This window comes from Myiozetetes cayanensis, unplaced genomic scaffold (genome assembly GCF_022539395.1).
Source record: "Myiozetetes cayanensis isolate MyiCay16 unplaced genomic scaffold, myiCay2020 scf15, whole genome shotgun sequence".
Taxonomy (NCBI): domain Eukaryota; kingdom Metazoa; phylum Chordata; class Aves; order Passeriformes; family Tyrannidae; genus Myiozetetes; species Myiozetetes cayanensis.
Window position 1 is genome coordinate 1925472 of NW_026087159.1, and position 6938 is coordinate 1932409.

Below are 6938 nucleotides of genomic sequence, written 5' to 3' on the forward strand. Positions count from 1 at the left end.
AAATTCTTTTGAAGACAGTAGGCAACTGTTATTAATTTTTGAAAGTGGCAAAAACTGAATGCTTAAAAAATGAAATACTGTTTCCAGTAACACAAGATATTTTAATTTAGATCATATGTCAATAACCTCCTGTTGTTCCATTTTGGTCTACTTTTATTACCTGCTTTCTTGGTTCTACCTTATCTAACAGCTTGTGGAAATAACAATTTGTGTCACTGATTTACCTTTCAGTCTCTCTGACCATTTTCTCATTTAGATGTATTTCCTATTTCATCACCTTGCCTTCAATTCTCTAAAATAGAATGAAAATATGCAAGAAGTGATATTCAAAAATCAAAATATTTTCTACTATATACATTTTTGGTAGCACAATGGCAAGGTAAACTGCAGTAGCAAGATAAACACTCTTCTTTTCTTATTGTCTCTTTTGTGTTAAAATGGAAGAGCAGAGATTCTTAACCAAGTGCCTGCAGAAAGCAGGGCATCTGAAATATCACACCACCTCCCACTCAAGTAATGAAAAAAAAATCAAGAGAATTGACAACAGATGTAAAAACTTTGACCTTTCCTGGAAAAAAAAAAAAGATAGGGTCTTGTATCCACTGGTGTAACATCCTCAATGTTAATGATTTTAGGAATTGATCAGCACTGGCCATTCCTGTTGTGTCTTTCTAAAACTGAGGCAGTGTGTTAATTCCTGTGGAACAGCAAAAATTAGAGTCTAGAATTAAGGGTTAAATGTGAAATACAAAATACAGTGTTAATTCTACTGTCAACTTAGAAAAGTAAACTTTTGAAAAATGTCCTCTAATGTTCTCCTGGAAAAAAACTCCATAAGACAGTGTATAGATAAAGATGCAGATCAAACCAATCTGCACATTATCTGAAGTTGAGGGTAGCTTCAAGAACCTGCATTGATCTCAAGGCCTCATAATCAAATGCATTGTCTGATGCTGGAATGAAGCCAACCTGCTTTGAAAGGCCTTTGCTTTATCCCTCCAAAAGCACCAGAAAAAAAAGTATACAGAGGGGAAAAAAAAAGGCTGATCTGATCTTCATTTCTTAGTAATGTTCAGAGTAAAGATATTATAAAGAAAAATCACTTGTACCTTGCTGTGTGATGGCAGAGAAGGTGGAAGCAGATCTGAAAAATACAGAATAGATTTCAAATTAAAAGTAGAAGGAATAACCTCTGTGAACTTGTAGGAAACAATAAGAGTGACAGAGGAGAATCTAAATTCTTGAATTTCAAATCTTGACTGCAACACTGGCTATACAGATGGTTGATAATTTGGTGGTACCACCACGGTGAGCTGTGCCTGATGTCCACAGTACAGCACTAGCCATGAATCTCACATTTAATCTTCATCATCGGGGACTAGCACACATTAACTGGACATCATTTAAATACAGTGGTAATGAACTCATCTATTAATATCATTATAATCTATCTCTCCACATTACAACAGCACGTTCTCCGTCTTTCATATCCATTTTTAAGCCATCAGCACTGCACTGCCACATGGAAAACCTCTTCTGGCTCTTCTACACTCTTTTGCAGCCACACTACATTGTCTTAAGAATTTGGTGACCTCTCTGTATACACTAAGATCCACAAGTCTTTAAAAAATAAAGCAGCAAGGCACAGGAATTAGTTGTGTGCTCAGACCTCTCCTGTGAAACACTTTACTGTGTTCAATCCATTGAGATGAAAGAGATACAAAGGAAACAGCCATGGAGATAACAGCATTTGGAAGCTTTCTCTTGTAATTTAGATATAGTCAAAAAAATCCAGTAAAAAAGTGTACTTAGTGATGAGTACAGACCTTAGTTCTGTTTGCATTTAATACTTTGTTCCCCAAACTCACCTGAATGGGAAATTTTTTACATGCACTTGTTTGGGGATCACTCACAATGGTGTTTGAATTAATTTTGTATTTATTTTAGACTGTAATTAGACATTTTATGTGACAAAAACAAACAAACAAACAAACCAACCAAAACAAGTGAAAGTCAGTCAACTTAATAACTGCTCTATTAAGTCTTACTTTCCTCTACCTTCCCTGACACACCTCTTGATAAAATAACTAATTAAAAATCAGATCTGAAAGCTGAATGTTAACACATTATTGCTACTAATACATTAAAATAGGGAAATTAGTAATAACAATGAATGTACTGTGACATTCTCAAGTCTTGTTCTGCCTCTTCCTCCTGTAATGACACCTGTCAATGGCAGATCTGACCATTAGGTCCTTGCTGCATAAAATATTGTAATCTTATAACCTTATCAACATCTTTAGGATCAGAACCATCGAGCTCAATGTCTTGTATTTCAGAGCTACTCTCCTCAATTTATTAAAAATGGAAACTCCAGATGAGGGCTTGTCTTTATAGTCCAGTCAGGGCACCACCCAGATACATAGAAATAGCAGAGCATAGATTCCAAACTACATGTTCCCCAAATGAAACACACTTTAAATATCCTCCTAATCCCTTCCAAGCATCTTTCCTCTATCTCTCTTATATTGATTTTTATAACATCTTTGTATAATTTAGTAGAAGAGGAACATCTTTGAAATATCAACTTCTCTTCTTTGATTTTTCAGAGGAAGATAATTTCTTTCCTGAGTGGTCCTAGCTTATTTTTACTATAACCTGTGCATGGTCTGATCAGAAAGGAAGAAAAAAGAACATGCACTACTTCTTTGAAAGAGAAGGTTACAGTCCTGCATTTGCAAAAAGGATGCCCAAGTCCCTTCCACTGTTCAACAATGGAAGAATGAACCTGACATATGGGGGATACAATAAAACCAAAAGCTACAAGAGTGTCTAGCTGGGCTTCTAATGGGTCTCTAATGGCTGTGTCAAGTGGATTTTCTAATGTTCTGTACTGATGTTGAGCTCAGACTACTGCTTTTCTTACCTCCACAGCACTATTCTAATGTCAATCCAAGTGCTGGTAACATAAGTTCAGCAAATGAGTGAAACACGGTGAGTTTGAGTTTCTAACACTGCCAAATCTGCTTGAAACTGCCCAAAAGATTACAAATGTTATCAGGGAGGGGACACCAAAAGTCTCATTACCCTTGTTTCCTTAAGAAAGCAGGTTGAAAGCCCACTTCCCCTTCCTCTCCAAATATTTGACAGGACCAAAAATCATTTTTTGAGGGGATGAAGAAAATATGATATTTGATCCTTCTCGATGGCAGCACAAGAATCTGCCCTCACCACAGTTCTGTTGGATTAACAGTAAAGATGACTTTCAGCTGATAGATTTCACTTCCCAAAGACATTTCAATGAAAAAAAAAACCAACCAACAACCCCCTCACAAGCTCAAAGTGTATGCAAAGGAAACTCAACTACATCTGAACAGCAAGAGCTCGCATTCTAGATAAACAACATATGTGCTATAACTAACAATATTTTTTGTAAAAGAAAGTAAACAGTCTTCAGTTTACAGGTTTAATTAAGAACAGCCAGAGCATTTCATATTCTAATCCAGAAAATCATGGAAATAAATTAAGGACACAAACAGTGCTAGTTTCTCATCTGAATTCCTCTTCCATTGCGTGTACTTGTGTTTTATAATGAAAGATTATTTTTTATATAATTTTACATTCCCTTTCCTGTATGCATTTTCTAAAATAGAGTTATAGCAGCTCGTCATTACCTTAAAACAAACATCTTGTCAATATTCTCACATGATTCCCTAATGCCTACATAAAGCATCATGCAAAAAAAGAGGTAATCTGGGGTCAGACATTGTATCTGCTTTAATGTCAGAGTGTACAATACAACTCAGTTTAAAGATGGAGAACACTGTTTGTAAAAGGTACAAATTTGGGTGACCTCATATTCATACTTTAGTGTCTACAGAACACTTTGCAACCTAGACTGTTATTAAAGAGATATATTAGACACTTTTATTCTACATACCTCTAAAACAACCACTCTTCTTCTCTTGGAAAAATATGTAGAAAACCATTTGGATGTTTACACTCTCATCGTTCATTCCTCTGTAAAGAGGAATTATCACTGGCATCCTTAATCAGCCTATGTAAAATAAGTGAGAAAGCTCAATGTAGAATTGCACCAACTACATGAAATAGCTGAAATTTTGTTAAGAAGATTTTTAAGTGTAGCCTATTCATTTCTAATACACTTTAGTCCCTGGGCTGTGGTACTTCTTTGAGCCCTTGTTTTAGTCCACCTAACTTTTGGTAACCTACTGATGGATCTTGAGCACCTATTGCCTGTAAGCTTCCTTCTGCAAGAAATAAAAACAACCTCAAGGGCTAATTCAGCCTACCCAGGGTAAAAACCCTTTAGGTACTTAAATTCCTTTTGGTTAAAATATAGAAGTTGAAAAACAAAACAATACAGTGAGTGTGTACCTGCACAGCAGAAAGAAAGTTAACTTTGAAGAGCTTAGTTTGCCAAACTTAAGTACTGGAATAAACTCACCGTGTAAATATGATAATGAGTTAATTCTAACATATTCAGTCAAACATCTACAGAAATTTTTGTGTCTTGCTTAATTAGCTACAGTTTCATGTAGTGTCGTCTTTCATTAACTTTGTAATTCCTGGCCATGCATAGGTGGGTGCAGCACTAAATATTATTTGATTAACGCACCGCACTCCTATAATATATGCTAATTCTTATTTGCCAGGAAGTTAATTATAAAGCCTTGATAATCTGTTTTGATAAATTTAGTTCAGTGGGAAATGTGTGTTCCTAGAACAGAGCTATATTAAATTAAGTTTGTTTTGCTTTTGATTTTTTTAAGGCAGTTACCTGCTACCTATTGAGATGAATCATTTGCCTGCAGCACAGGCAAAGCCAGTTTCAGATCCAGCATTGGGTAACCCTTTTGTTGTGGCAACGAAGTCCCATTCACCCCCCTGCCCCAGCCTGGTGAAACAAGGAGGAGAATCACATGTAAAAGTTGTAGGTTCAGAGAACAGCAGCTCAATAACTGAAACAAAGTAAAATATAATAATAATAATAGTGAACAGTAATAACGATAATAAAAAGGAAAAGCAAAACAAAGAAGTGATGCACGACACAAATACTCACCATCCACTGACAAAAGCCAGACCCCTTTTCTGAGCCCTGATGTGACTGCCCCAGTTTATATACTGGCCATATACTGGTTACAGATATGTATATAGTCATATATATTCCTTTGGCTATGCTCCTCACAGCCTTTTTTTCTTGCATCTCCTCACTGGCAGAGCATGAGACACAAACCAGTTCTTGATTTAAGATAAACACAGCTCAGCAACAAACAAAAAATCACTATGTTATCAATTTTATTGTCTGAATGAATCCAAAACACAGCACCGTACAGGCTACTGAGAGGAATTTAACTCTACCCCAGCTGAAACCAGGACATCCTTCTTTTCAGTAAGTTTTCCCACAGTGAAGCCTTCTTGCACATGGAAAAGACTTTAAGATGCATGACCAAGAGGGAAATAAAGGGGAAATCAGTGTGACTCACTTGAAAAATTACTCATAGATTAGTGACAAAGAGCTTCTAAAAAAGTTACAAGTCTATGTGGAGAGACTGTAGCAGCACACTTGGAGATGACATTAAAGTGTCACCATGGAAGACCAGCACTGCCATGTTGCCAGCTGGGGATGTGTCTCAGCATGTTAAATACTGAACTTGTGACAAATCTCTCCAGGAGCAACAACCCCAGTGAGAAAAGGAGAAATCTGGAGTAACTCAGTTTCCCTCGCTTTGACAGGTATCATGTTGTAACCTGCATGAACTGAGTCAATAATCCATGAACTGACAATGGGATCCTGGTAGCAGGAGATACACACATAATTTTGGAATCATTCTCATTGTGAAATTTAAATTTCCACAGTCCTTTCCTGGTTGGTATCTCTGACTTCCTTCCCTGTCTCCAAATCTAATTGTAAGTACATCTAATGTTTGGATGCTGCTATCTATCTTTTATTTTCTTGTCCTTGGGAGTCCCACAAATGTTAAAACCACTCTGAAATTATCATGGCAATACCCTTATTTCTTAAGAAATTAAAAATGAGTTTGAATTCAACTCACAACAACTCACTGTGAGTTGTAAAACTCATCTCAGATACAAAATTAATTTTACATGGGCACACAGAAAATGATTGTCACTAGATAGTGATGTGAAGCCATACCTATATTTAAGCAAAGTTAATCTCTTGTACAAACAAAATGCCTCTTGCTTATTCAGTTTCCTTTAGCTTAATTCCAAAACTTCTAAAGACTTCAAAGAACTACACAGAAGCCAGATAAAGAGCTTATCTGCATAATTCTTATGCTAATTCACAGAAGGTGTCTTGACTAAAGGGATGTCTACGTGCACACCACAGGCTCACTTACTAATTCTTTTCCTCTAAAACCTAAGTTATTATACACACATTTAATCATGATATATCTTACTCTGCTTCAAGGGAGTACGTGGTTCTGGATCCCAGTGTGAGCCTGGTTACTCACAGGCTGACCTGTCACTTTTTTGGGATATCTAGAGGTATTTTTGAGCCAGGCTACTACCACAGTGCATGTGGGCAGAGCATGAAATACAAATGCTCACTTAAAAAACCCTGTCCTGCACACAGCAAGAGATTAGCATGTAAAATACTATTAACTGATGCTCAAAAGAGATGTGTAGTCATCTTAAAAACCAAAATTACTCATTTTCTCACCAAGTTCTCCCTTCCCCAGCCCTGTACTTCCACATCACTAAGCACACTGTAATATCAGTCACTTTATCTTAGGGTAGAAACAACTTAAAGTCCCTACATTACACATCTCTGATAATACAATTTCCACATTATAGTATAACTTTGTAAACCTTTTAGTCCACAGAGTTCAAAGCCAAACTGAAATGATTTACAAAGAGGTAGGGTTTTTCCAGGGAATTTAAATAGTTTTAAA

The 6938-nt window shown here is 36.3% G+C and overlaps 1 long non-coding RNA gene across 1 annotated transcript; it reads right to left on the minus strand.

The window, feature by feature from the left end:
- Positions 1-1108: 1108 nt before the first annotated feature.
- Positions 1109-4946, minus strand: LOC126637305 (uncharacterized). The gene is made up of 3 exons (XR_007628306.1): positions 4802-4946; positions 3941-4057; positions 1109-1144 (listed from the first exon to the last, which is right to left on the minus strand). It is a non-coding gene; the product is annotated as an uncharacterized LOC126637305 (long non-coding RNA).
- Positions 4947-6938: the final 1992 nt, after the last annotated feature.